The sequence below is a fragment of the Canis lupus genome, chromosome 29 (assembly GCF_048164855.1).
Source record: "Canis lupus baileyi chromosome 29, mCanLup2.hap1, whole genome shotgun sequence".
In the NCBI taxonomy this organism is placed as follows: domain Eukaryota; kingdom Metazoa; phylum Chordata; class Mammalia; order Carnivora; family Canidae; genus Canis; species Canis lupus.
In genome coordinates this window covers 20,343,462-20,356,900 of record NC_132866.1, presented here as the reverse complement: position 1 = coordinate 20,356,900, position 13,439 = coordinate 20,343,462, and the positions used below count along the sequence as shown (strand labels likewise).

General features: G+C 42.7%; 1 long non-coding RNA gene across 1 annotated transcript in view; it reads left to right on the top strand.

Moving 5' to 3' along the window:
* Positions 1 to 11,581, top strand: part of LOC140620891 (uncharacterized) — a 99,871-nt gene extending 88,290 nt beyond the window's left edge. The window contains exon 5 of the long non-coding RNA XR_012020617.1: positions 11,458 to 11,581. This is a non-coding gene — a long non-coding RNA (uncharacterized lncRNA). The remainder of the gene's footprint in view (positions 1 to 11,457) is intronic.
* The last annotated feature ends 1,858 nt before the right edge of the window (positions 11,582 to 13,439 follow it).

Sequence of the window (13,439 nt, the reverse complement as noted above, 5' to 3'; positions counted from 1 at the left end):
CTTAAGAACTTCTAATGATTTCTCAGCAACCTAAAAACCATTTCTTTAAGTGATTCTCAAGTTGTATTTGTCAGGAAAACTGGCCGACAAGAAATCTCCAACCCATCAGAGATGACATATGAAGTCTTATAATCCCAGGTCTTATCCCAAGTTTCTTAAATAAATAACATTTTGTCTCTCCCCAGGTTTGGGAGCTGCGGGTAGACAAACTTTGCCCTTCCCTATTCATATTTACTCTCATGTTCAGTCTAAAAAAAAAAATGGGAGGATGTGGTTTCCAACAAAGAGCCACAAGTTTTGATAGTTGCTTATATTTCTTTTGCAGGAGCTTCAATGGGAATCTTTCCTTGGCAGTTTAGTGGCTAAAATGTCATCATCTGACTGCCTTAATTGTGTTAGCATGTTTTGGATGAACTAGTTAGGGAAGGACTTTCACCTCATTTTAAGAGTGACCTCTCATGCTCAGAGGAAATTAGCTTGCCCCAAATGCAAAGGCCTTGACATCATTAGCCAGTTCAGGTACCACATGTTACTTTATTAAATTAAAGTGGTAAACTATGGAGGTGTTTTTTAATGTTATCACTTATAAAAAGCTATTACTTGGGGGGAAAAAAGTGGGGGGGGGCCATCTCTTGGCAGAGCTCAGCCAGGTTAATGCTGAGTCAGGCTTTCTGAGTTCTTCTGTGCTCAGATTCACCCTTGCTCACCCAAGCTTCCGTGCAATCACAATCGCCTACACTCAGCCTGACTCCTTGAGGGGGAAGCACCCCAGAAATCTTGTCTAGACTTTGATGACTACATTTAATCTCAGAGCCCAGGGAGTAACTAAAAAAGAGAAGGATCGTGAGACGCTGCCTGAAAAGTGGGCATTACCTGGATATCCTGCACAAAAACTTTTTTATAACAATTTTAGTTTAAAAATTTTACTAATAGGGCAGGTTTTGTAATTGGCAAATTAAAGATGCCATTTTTTTCCTCAATATCTAGTGCTGTTTGGCCAGGGGCACAGATATGAATATAGGAATTCAGAGATGTCAGCCAAGTCAACTATATTTTTTATTCTTATCAAATTTTCTCAAGCAAACTGATTGCCAAAAAAGACCAGGGTCCATGTAGTTACTTCCCTCCTGTAACAGGGCCAATTGCTTCAGAATTTATCTTAGGCATATTGTTTTGCCCATTATCATCAGTAAAAATGCAGGGGTCTAGAGTTCAGAAAAAAAAACACTGCAACTTCTTTTCTTTGGAAACCAACCTGGAGCTGAATGGGGGGTGGGGAGGGCCAGGGGGAATAACAAAATATCACGGGATATGGCTTAGAACTGGAACACAATGAAGGTCCAGACAGAGAAAAATATTTGAGAACTAGGATTGAGTCTGAAAAACTCAAGAGATGAATTTTCTGAGGTAACTTAGGTAGGGAGACCCATCTTAGACATACATCACACCTGGACAAACAGTCACTATATGCAGAAAGTGCTAGGTCTTTGCTGCTGACAAGTAGACTGCAAGGCAGAAATTTATAGGTTCATATATTCAGACATAAAATGTTTAAATTCTATCTTGGACATTTAATAGTTGAGCTAGCTTTGGCAAGTTATTTAACTTTCTTAAACTTTATTTCATCATCCATAAAATAGGAATAATGCTACATGAGTGGGAGTTAACATCAAAGTTAACACAAAAAGGGAGCTTAGCATAATGCCTGACATGTAACACATCTTCAGTAAATGTTAACAGTTAAAAATAGGAAAAAATATCAAGACTCAGTACAGTCAGGTGGCACTCAAGGATGTGTACAGAAATTAGCGACTTAAAGGATTCCCTGGCCAAGAAAAGCATCTGAGATTTTATTGCAACCCAAACAGGGTTAGTGCAGGGATCTTCAGCCAAAGAAAATAGATGAGGGCAGCCCTGGTGGCTCAGCGGTTTAGCGTTGCCTTCAGCCCAGGGCGTGATCCTGGAGACCCCGAATCGAGTCCCACAGTCAGGCTCCCTGCATGGAGCCTGCTTCTCCCTCTGCCTGTGTCTCTGCCTCTCTCTCTCTATCTCCCATGAATAAATAAATAAAATCTTAAAAAAAAAAATAGATGAGAAACCAGGTCTGAACCAGAAAGTGGGCAGTAGGTCCTAGAGTAATTTCAAAGTTGACTAATGAGTGTGGGGGCTCCTTTCTGTCCAGGTTCCCTGGTTACTCTCAGGGGTCAGCCTAAAAAAAAATTTTTGGAAGGGGGGAGGGGCAGCAGGAGGGGAGAGAGAGAGACAGAGATAATCTTAGGCAGGATCTATACTCAAGGCAGAGGCTGATGTGGGGCTCAATCTCACAACCCTGAGATCATAATCCTCAGATCATGACCTGAGCCAAAATCAAAAGTGGAATGTTTAACTGACTGAGCCACCCAGGGGCCCCCAGCCTAAAATTCTTAAAGGGATAGTAGTTAAGTACACACAGAGGATGCAAATAATCAAACAAATGTTCTCTTTCATTTTCAAAACTATAGCAGCCATTCTATAGTGTCTTCCTCCTCACTGTAAGAATTATCTTGTCAAAGTTTATCACTGCAATGGGATAGTAATTACAGCAACTCTTACTGTGTTTTGAGTCTATTAGGGCCCATCTGTTCCCAGTATGGAAACACTCTACCCATAATCCCTACAGAGCATGTGCTTTAACCTGTGATCCATTCAATCCCTCACCCTCTTCAACCAGTTTCTTCTGATTAGATCATGAATCGATACCTAAGGAGCAGTGGACATCAATGGACTGAGAACTGCCTGAGTTTTAAAAATGAATAAAGTTAATAAGAGTCCTTGCATTTGGGGATTTTTAACCAAGAAACACTGGAAATTCCAGGCAGTACAGTTAAAAGTACTGGAAGTACATTATGGGCTCATGGGCACAACACTCTCACGAAGGTTGGAGTCTCAGTCAAAGCTGACCAGGTGACACAGAATGGGACAGAGAGACTCAGAGAAGCCACAACAAGGAAGATGACAGAGCCACAACATTATAGAACATCTTTTGGGAGATTTACTTCTTGATCTTCCTGGGGCCTGGTGTTTGGCACTCTCTGGAATCTTTGCTTTAGCTTTGCCCATTACCTCCCTCCAGTGATTTTATTTGAGCTTTATGCTTCTCTTGCCACAATCATAGTCATAAAAACAACCACAACAACAACAGAATCCCTGCATTGCTTCTAAAAGCAAAAGCAGAAAAGAACCAATCGAAGACGAGTTTCTTCTCTGAAGATTTTTGCACACTGGCTGATCCTTTGAAAATGACCCAGGAAAAGTGCATGCAAAATATCAAAAATATCAACTGGCTGGTATAGCCCACCTTAAATCCAGTCCCACTAAGTGAAGACATCTCACTTTTCCCTACCAACAAATCTTGGTGTTACAGTAGAGAGTCCCCATGACACAGGGAGAATAAATATAAGATCTTCAATTTCACAGACCATGGTTTGAAATTCAACTGCGTAATTTGGCCCAATTATTGTTCCAGTAAGAAAGCTCTTTATACTATGCTCTATTAATTTGTTTGTTTCTATTATTATGGTCTCATGGTCTCTTATTTTATTCAATGGCTAATAATCAATTTTATCATTGTTTATTTTCATGTTGTAATATCCCCCAATTTGGTCAGTGGGGCCCTTCAAGCTGGCTTCTATGTACTTTGGCCATGTTCCTATCATTCTTGATCATCCTTGAGCACATCTTTATCTTCTGGGCTTTCAGGCCCATCTTGTACATTTTTTTTTTTTTTTTTTGGTCCCAGCCCAAGAATAGCCATTTCCTCAAGAAGACCTGGTTTCAACAAGTGGAGAATAATATGTAGGAAGAAAGATCTGGACGCTAAATATATTCATTGTTTGTGGCATGTCATTGTTTTAGCTTATATTTATTTCTGTATCTATTAAAAAAAAACAGAAAACATGAGTTCATAGTAATATCCCCATTTCCAATTCAGCACCATCTGAATCCCACCTTTCAACCTCCACCATCCTTCTCCAATACCATAAAAGTAGAATCAATGATTTTACTTATCTGAGACAATTGTTCCTTCTGTAAAGTGAGGATAATAATAAATTCTTTGATCAGCTTTTCTGCAGGTTAAATGCCATAGTGTTTATGACAGTAGCAGGTTAAATGCCATAGTGTTTATGACAGTAGCACTATAACAAGCCCACACGATTCCTGGTGTGCAAGAGACAATACATGCTCCTCCAGGTTGACAGCCTGACAAAGGCAGTATAAGCTGGCTTTTTGCTCCAACCCTCTCCCTACAGTGGGGCATTTGTGGAGTTTGCAATCTGAATAATAGTAAACCATGCTTGCATCATAGGCACTAAGTCGTTATTGTTATAATAGATACACGTGCATATTTTTCATGCAAATGTTTCATCAATAGGAGATCAAGTCAAGCTAAACAAACTTGTCACCAAGGTTTCAGTCTGATATAAAACTCAGGGAACCTCGGAGCACCAGAGCACTGTCAATAGAACCAAGTACACCTCTAAGGTCATAATGGAAAACAGTGGGCACTTACCTGATACAGGTCATTTTTTAACCACAGGCCTCATGATATCTCACCTTAAACTCTGCATCAGAAGCAGGTTGAAGTGGAAATAAAACCCAATTCTCTTATCCAAAGACTCAACTATCAGCTAAGAGGCAGGTAATCTTACTATATAATATAGGGAACATAAATGAAGATAACACTAAAGGCCCGAAAGTTCACCTAATATCATGTTTGTGGAGCATCAGTTTTGCTGGCAGATATGTGGGTTATACCTGGTAAAGACCCCACTCCTGGAATTCCACCAGCTTCCTTTGAAAGCAGGAAAATCCATTCATCCCCAGTTCCCTCAGATATTCTTCCTCAGGGCTTAGTGGATTTTAGAAGTTGGGGAGAAACCTAATGAATCTAACTCAATGCTACAAATAGTAGCTCTGAGTTGTAGAACATTAAAAGAGTGTTGTGTATAAGTAATGAATCACTACACTCTATACCTGAAACTAATATTACATGGTATGTTAACTAAAATTTGGTGGGAAAAAACAAGTAACACAGACTTCTAAGGTGACATTCTTCTATGGAAGACAATAAGGCTGTTATAATAACATCTGTACTAGGAATGGGGTAGAGACCATGTAGACAGTCCCCTCTCCCCTGTAAGAGGTCCACACTATACAACATTATAGTGACACAGAACTCCAGGCCACTGTGGCAGCTGTGCAGCCATGCTGTTCTTTTTAACTTTTGGGGGGAGGGGGGATAGAAGTGCAATAACTAAGATCCCTGTTGTCTTTCATCTCCTGAGCTGGGTGACAGCGACACCTAAGAATGCCTTGGGGGGGAGGGGGGACTAAAGAATAACATCCAAGAGGCAAAGCAAAGGCAATATTGTTGCTCCCAGAGTCCCCAGCTCTTATCATGTGCTTTTAAGAGTCCCAAAAACCTCAGACTCATGAAGTACTCAACCTAATGCCTTGTGTGATGAAAACCGTGCAAAAGCCAAGCCAAATGACTTCTCTCAGGTTTGTTTCCAGGATTCCACTTTCCCTAAACAGTGTTTAGGCACCAGAGAAAAGGAAAAGAGGAATGCGAGGAATGAGGGGAGGAGGAGTAGGAGCAGCAGCAGCAGCAACAGCAACCTGCAAGAGCCTAGCACAAAGTATGCATCTAGTAGGTGCTCAGTAAACAGGTCCTCCCTTCCTCCTTGCGTAGGACCCTCCTCCTCTCCTGCTGAACATGGGAGAAGGGACCAGGTTATTTCTTTCCAAAGTAAAGCTGGGTCTGAGGATTCCCTGGGTCACTTAAAGAAACCCGCTGCCTCATCAAGAGCCAGGATTCAGGACTGTCCCTCATCCTCTGCCCACTTGAAGCACGTGGGAAATTCCCACCCCAAGTGGGAAGAAAACATCCTCCGGGTGATGAAGGAGGAGCCCCAGCTAACTCCGGGAGGACTCGCTCCCTGAGGGCGGTGGATGGGCCTGGGCTGTCGGGCACAGGACCCTCTCCCCAGGCCGCCCCCGAGGCTGGTCAGAAGGCCCCACCGAATTCACTCCCCCCCCCCCGCCCCCAATGACAAGGGATGCAAATCATTTACCATTTCTTCGTTAGTAAAATGAGGGTCTGGGTGTATGGTTCATAAGGCTAAGGTGTGGATGAACTGGCAGGTGGGCCATTGAGGGGCGCTCCTGAGAGTTCCTCTTGTCCTCCTCCCACGCACAGCAGTTGGCTGTCCCCCGACGGAGGTGATGTGAAGGTACCGACACCTCAGCATCACTTTCCCCCGTGGACCCTGGCCTGGCCACAAGGTCAGAGGAAGGGGCACATAAATGCAAGGCTGGAATTTCCCAAGACACTCTTGGTTAAATTTTGCACAATTCCCGAAGCCTCAAAGTGTTCCTATTCGGTAAGAAGAAAAATTGGAGGCCACCCCAAGCTCCTCGCCTGGCCTCTAGGGCGCAGTAACAGCGTCTGTGGGAGCTCACCACCAACATCCAGCCCAAGAGCGACATAGTAGCCCTGCAGCCTCAGGGGCTGAGAAGTGCGCCCCCCCCTCCTCCTACTCCTGCCCCTTGGCAGTCACAGCACTGCCACCTGCGGATTTCAACCTTGGGGTGTTTCCTCTAAACCTGTGTGGAGGAACTCCTGATATCCAGGAAAGTTCCCTGACCTGAGTGCTGGTCCTCTTCATCCCAGCCCTGCTCCCTAAACCATGACTCCTCACTAATAAATTGCCAGGTGTCAGGGTGAAGACAGAGAAGAAGACGGATAATTGGGGGCCACTGACATGTTACCTCATTAACACAAATGAGTGGTAAGGAAGCAATACCCCCAAAGCCCACTATAATGGGAGGGACTGACTGCAAAATGAAGAAAACTCAGATTTCTAAACTAAGTAAGAAAGCAAAATTGGGGTCCAGACCATCATTTTGGAAGGGGGAAAAAATTAGAAACAGGAAAAGCAAAAACTATGACAAAAAAAAAAGCAGCCAGCACTGACATTCTGTGGGTTTTAACTCTTTGCATATAGGTAATTTGAAGTCACAGAAAGTCCCTAAAGAACCCATAAGTCAAACTAAACTATAAGCAGCTATTGTCAAAATCCAGCACAGAATTCTGTCTAAACTTGGAGATTCAATAGATTTGAGGAGCAGCATGGCTACCAGTGGAGTCAGAGAGCCGGGTTTGACTACTGGGTTAAGTGCTGGCTTAACTGATGAGCTGAGCAAGCCATTTAAAACTCAGAGCTCCATCCCCTGTATGATGGGAATAAAAACAGGATCTATTTCATAACATTGTTGTAAGTGGTAAATGTGACAATGAATTTAAGATGCTTAGCAAAGTGTTTGGCATTTAAGTATCTGATAAATGTCTTATTGTTATTATCATGGTCCTCCAACTTGTTAAGCAGGAAATAGAGGTCTTAGAAGTGATATTACAATGCAAAGTGGCAGGAAACATCAGTGACAGCAAACCAGCTTCTACCCTGTTACCCCAAATAAATTCTGCTGCTACAGTAGTCAGTTAAAGATCGTATACCTCAAAAAAAGAAAGTCTAAGCCTATTACAGTACATTAAAAAAAAAACTATAGAAATAGAGCAAAAATAGTAAATCAAAATCTGTAACTAGAAATAAAGGTCACCACCATCCCAACTGCTCCACTCCTCACTGCCCAGGGGGGAGGCTGTGCCACATTTCTCCCACCTAGGGAGCCAGAAAAAGCATCATTTAAACTTCCCACCAGCAGAAGACAACTGATTCCAGGGTTCCTAAACCCATACAACCCTGCAGAGGCCTTTAGAGGTGGGTGAAGAGTTGATCAGGACCCTCAGCTGGGGAGATATGCATTGTATGAACCACACAGGACAGGCTAGTTGCAGGATTCTGTGGACATGACTTGTCCTAGTACTACAAAATTTTTAATGTTGAAAATACATACAAGCATGACAAATGGGGGAGCACCAAATGACCATTAGGCTTATAATATGTGTGTGAATAAGCCATCAAAATAGTCTCTGCAAATAAGGGGCCATAAAAATGCTAATATTTCCACCTTTTACTAGTAATAATAATGCATCATCAGGCTGAAACAGTTCCTTAAGTACCTTATGTTCTCTGCTGGAATCAAGTCATTAATCCCATTTATATAGCTAATGGGGAAGCCCTAAGTCCAAATTAAGGTCTTGAAGAAAAGTACTGAAATTAATGACAAAGGGGAATCATTTTTCTCTGCAGCTATAAGGTTGCTTTGCTAAATAAGTGCTAAATAGCACTTCTTGCCCTAAACTTTACATTGAATACTGAATGATCTACTCAGGAAAGAAGCGGTTAATAAACGCACATCAATAGTTTTTGGGTTGGTCAATCCAGACCTTGTCTGATCCCTTAATATGTCTCCTTCCTTAAAGTCTCCATGTTCCAGTGTGCCAGAGAATAGAACAGTGACCTCCATGCCATACCACACTCACCCCAAACTCTGCAAGGTGACCCCGTTTTAGTCTGCCACCCATTCCATATGAAAAATAGTAGCGCATAATAGTTATGTTTTACTGAATTCCAGGGCCAGATGGACCGACAAACGTGGGTCACATCCCAGCTCTACCAGCATCTGAGGTTTCTATATTAGTTAATATCTTTTAGGGTAGTTTTCCTTGTCTTTAAAGTGGATGGGGAAGTAAAAGTACCCTTGGGATTATTTGAACAATTGTTTATTAATATTAGTATTAAGTGACTTTGGAGGGAGGGAAAAAAGAAGGTAGAGAGGGAAAGGGGAGCAGGCAGGCAGAGAGAGGACTCCCTGAAAAGCCACAGCTTTACCTGACAGACCTGAGAGAGGACAAGCTAGAGGACCCTCCCCAGATCCCAGGGTCTCTCTTCCCGGAGTCTGGCCTTGTTCTCGTCACTGAAAGGTTCAAGAGCAAGAAAACTTGAAGCCCAGTGGAGCAGCAGCCTCCTAGGAGCCACACAGGGAGGAGGGGATGGGTGTGCCTCTGAGCTGCGGTGATGGCTTTTGCTTTTTGCTGGGGGTGGTGGGCTCTGTGCCGTGAGCACGTTTAAAGAATACAATGAGAGGGAGGTGTGAGCCTGCCTTGTTGCTATGCTCCCAATGGAGAACACTGCTGCTGAACCATTGCATCCTTGCTCTGCAATTACAGTCCTAATTGCACCTAGCAAAGGTACCTAATGCACCTGAGTGACTGTCATTAGCCGTTCTGCCCACACATAACCTCTGAGGGAAGCACTGGGAATTCTTTCTCAATATCAGTAGATAGCTACATTTCCAAGTAGCTTGTCTCCCTGTTTTGTGTCCAACATGTGGTAGCCCCTTGTCCCCACAGGTCTCTCGGGCCCCAGATTCCATGCATCCACAAAAACAAAATAGGAAGCCCCATCCTTTGCACTGGGGCCACATGCTTTGGTATGAGTAGAGTGACCATGCTATTTATCATCTGAAACACTGGCGAAAAGAAAGCACTCATAATAATGACACTGAGATAATAGGCATAAACTGGGACTTGCCTAAGCAAAAAACGATATAGGGTCATCCTAAGTGTGAGACACACTGCTGGTGCAGGGAGTGATTCTAGCTGGGCTTCATACTTGGGGAATCCCTGCAAAAAGCAGGAAATGACCCATATACTAGTTAGCCCTCTCTCTTTGAAAACTATCATAACTGGGACACCTGGGTGGCTCAGTGGTTAAGCATCTGCCTTCAGCACAGGGCATGATCCTGGAGTCCCTGGATAGAGTCCCATAGAGCTCCCTGCATAGAGCCCGCTTCTCCCTCTGCCTATGTCTCTGCCTCTCTCTGTGTCTCTCATGAATAAATAAATAAAATCTTTTAAAAAAAGAAAACTATTATAACGGTTTTTCCTCCTTTAAAAAAAAAGAAAAGAAAGGATAACATTTTAAAATGAAATATTAAAATTATTAATATGAAAGTAAGCAATACAGAAAAGCATACAAAAAAGATCAAAAAATTGCTGAAAATATCACCAGTGGGGGGAGGGGACTTGAGGGGAATAGTATCATCATTTGGTGAAAATCATTTTTCCACATCTCCACACTTGAAGAATAGATAAACTGAAGGTTGGATAGAAAAACAAAATAGGGATCCCTGGGTGGCGCAGCGGTTTGACGCCTGCCTTTGGCCCAGGGCGCGATCCTGGAGACCCGGGATCGAATCCCACGTCGGGCTCCCGGTGCATGGAGCCTGCTTCTCCCTCTGCCTGTGTCTCTGCCCCTCTCTCTCTCTCTCTCTCTCTCTCTCTCTCTGTGTGTGACTATCATAAATAAATTTAAAAAATTAAAAAAAAAAGAAAAACAAAATAACCATACTACACTAGAAGGAATTGTACTACACAAGATATTTTTAATAAAAGGAGCTGAATTTAATTGTGCACGGTATGCCAGAAAAGGAACCAGAAATGGCAGTACAGGAAATGTTGAACCTCACACAAATGCTTCTGCATTATAAGAAAGATGAGTTCCTATATCCAAACTTCCCAGGGCCCTACAATAGTACACACCCTAACCCCCTTCTGACATGATTCCAGTACTTGTAGGAATAACATGGATTAAAGTCAGTTTCCAGCAACAGATGGCAAACAGCCCTGGCAGCAAGTCTGTGGAATACAAAGATAGTTCCTCTACCCTCAAAGAACCCCTTATGATCCTACAATTGGGGTCTTCCATTTCCCTCTTCACCAACTTGGTTGGTGAAAGGCATCTTTTCAGAGAAAATATGTTGCCTGTAGAGGTTGGTCTATTGCAATAAAGAGAGTGCTTGGCTTGAAGTCAGGAGACCAAGTCCCTTCTTCCAGGCCTGTATCAGAAAGTTGTCTTTGGAACTTTCTGAGCCTTAGGGTCTGCCCTAAACAAACAGTTGATATGAAGAACAAATGAGAGACTCGGTGGTAATGAGGGGAAGCTTTAAAACTGATGACTGGAAGTTTTGGGTGGGACCATATTGCCTCAGAAGCAAAGAACGGGTAGACGATCATAGTGCGGAAAGGTCACATTCCATGACCTTGCCCATGTTACTTGTAATTTAACCTTCCTGAAACTCTGTTTCCACATCTTTGAAATGAGGATAATAGGAGAACTCAAGTCATAGAGTCATCGTTAGGATTACAAGACAGCCTATAAAAAGAGCTCAGCCTGTCTTTTGACTCGTCAAAAGCATTCAGAAATGCCAACTAACAATATTAACAAGTAAGTTTTTACAATGAGGTCTGGGGAAATCCAGGGATAGGTCACTTCCTGGGACGGACAGACCTGAATGGGGTTTGGCAGTGGGAAGCCAGCTCTCAAATAGTTCTGTGAATACGTAAAATAGAAAGGGGGGAAAGCAACTTCCTCCAAGTCAGATCTTTACCTAAGCCAACCTTGCCAAGCATGGCTCACATCTGACATTTACAATGCACTTAATTCTTTGTAGATCATGACGTGTGCTGGAGAAGATTTCATCAGTGTGGTTTTGAAGTTATTACCCTAAGCTTTGGACTCAAACATTCAAACTTGCGCATTCACACTCTGCCATGGATAGGCTGTGTGACCACAGGCAAGTAACTTAATGTCTCTGAGCCTGATTCTTAATCTGTCAAATGGCAATAATGATCAGTTTTATGGAGCTGTGAGGATGAGGGAATGATATTGGGTGGGGTGTGGGGGAGGGTATGTCCCCTACAGGGCCTGTTACCAGAGTATGCACTCAGTAAATAGTAATTCCCATTATTAATGATTTTTATCTGTCCCTGCCTTTCAAAAGTTTACAATATACTCACAGGGAGAAAGCTAATGCACTAAAAGAAGAGCCCAAAGTAAATGATAGAAAACTATTACATGCTAAAATTAGGGAAACATTTATTTATTACGTATCTACTGAGTTTGTAGTATGTGCCAGACACTGTGCTGATGGTTGGAGATACAGTAATGGATAAAATAGCTACACTCCAGCATTAACCATTCAAGTATGCTGGTGACTCACTTATAGTCTATAGCATAGGTCACCCAGCTCCCTTCCACAGCTAAAGGCCTGTACTAACCCAGACCAAAAGGACTCAGTGTGGGGTCTTCTCTCTAGGAAACATTCATCTCTCTGGGGTGTCTGGGTGGCTCAGTTGGTTAAGCATCTGACTCTTGATTATGGCTCAGGTCATGATCTCAGAGTCCTGAGATAGAGCCCTGCATTGGGATTCTCCTCTCCTTCTGCCTCTCACCCCTCTCCCCGCTAAAAAAAAAAAATAATAACTGAATCTTTGAAAAACCTTCATACCAAATAGGTATGAAGAAAGGATCTTTAGCTCACTCTCTATTTGCCATCTTCCTTTTAGCTAATACAATCTACAGAAACTTGCAGGAAGCTCAGATAATTCCCAGATCTAAAATCTCAGTCAAGAGCTATAGTCCTGGGGTCTGATTTGCATTCATGAATATGCAGCAGCACGAGCCTCTAGCTCAGGATTTCTGCCCTTTGAGGTGTGTCAGGGCTATGTTTGTGGCTGTACACGTCCCTTCCTAAATGGAGTGCGCAGTCAGGAAATGCAGATCTCAGAGCTGCAAGGGTGGGAAGAGCCACACCCAATCTCCAGCTCCTGTCATTTCTTTTCTGCAACTGAATCTCAAAACTAGACTTTCTCATCTTTGGAATGTTTTCAATTCTGTTTCAAAACATGGAAAAACAATATATTTTAGTCTCCTCTAGACCTACTTTTGAGTGATAGGAAGCAAATGATTTAACTGTAAAGAGCTTCTACTAATAACCTTCTCAGACTCAAAGAGTCCCAGAAAAGGAAAACACCCACAGAAATACTGCAACCTATGCTTATCTTAAAAGCAGGACCAAATAGCTTATATTTGAGAGATTCAAGAGAGATGTAGTTTAATCTTAGATATTAACAGCCAATTCTATTTTCATTGTAAGGACATTTGTGCCCATAAGAGACTTTCTGATATACAACTGAAGACCACGTCCCTCTCTTCTTTGATCTTGGCAGAAAGGCCCTCAGCAGCCCAAGTCAGCATCATGAATTTGGCATCACCACTATCATCTGCCTAGCCAACTGAGAAGTTCCCTCTGTTGCAGTACTAGAATACTCTTGGATTTCATTGATGGGGCTGGGAAGTTCCCTGCATTGTCAGGGGAACTTTTTGAAGGAAGAAGCCAATATCTGAGGTCCAGGCTAAACTTGGCTCCAGGTGAGTGCCATACCCCAATGATGCAGAATCTCCTTCTAGATATTAGGTTTCTGAGAGCTGAGGCTAGAACCAGTAGGGGCAGCAAGACAGAGAACCAAAGGCCATGGCTAGACATGATATTGCTATTCTTTGGGTGCCAGGAAGGGTATTGCAGAAAATCTCTTACTGACATTACGGATGTTCTTAAAATTAAAATAGAACTGCCAGCTAATGTTAAAGATT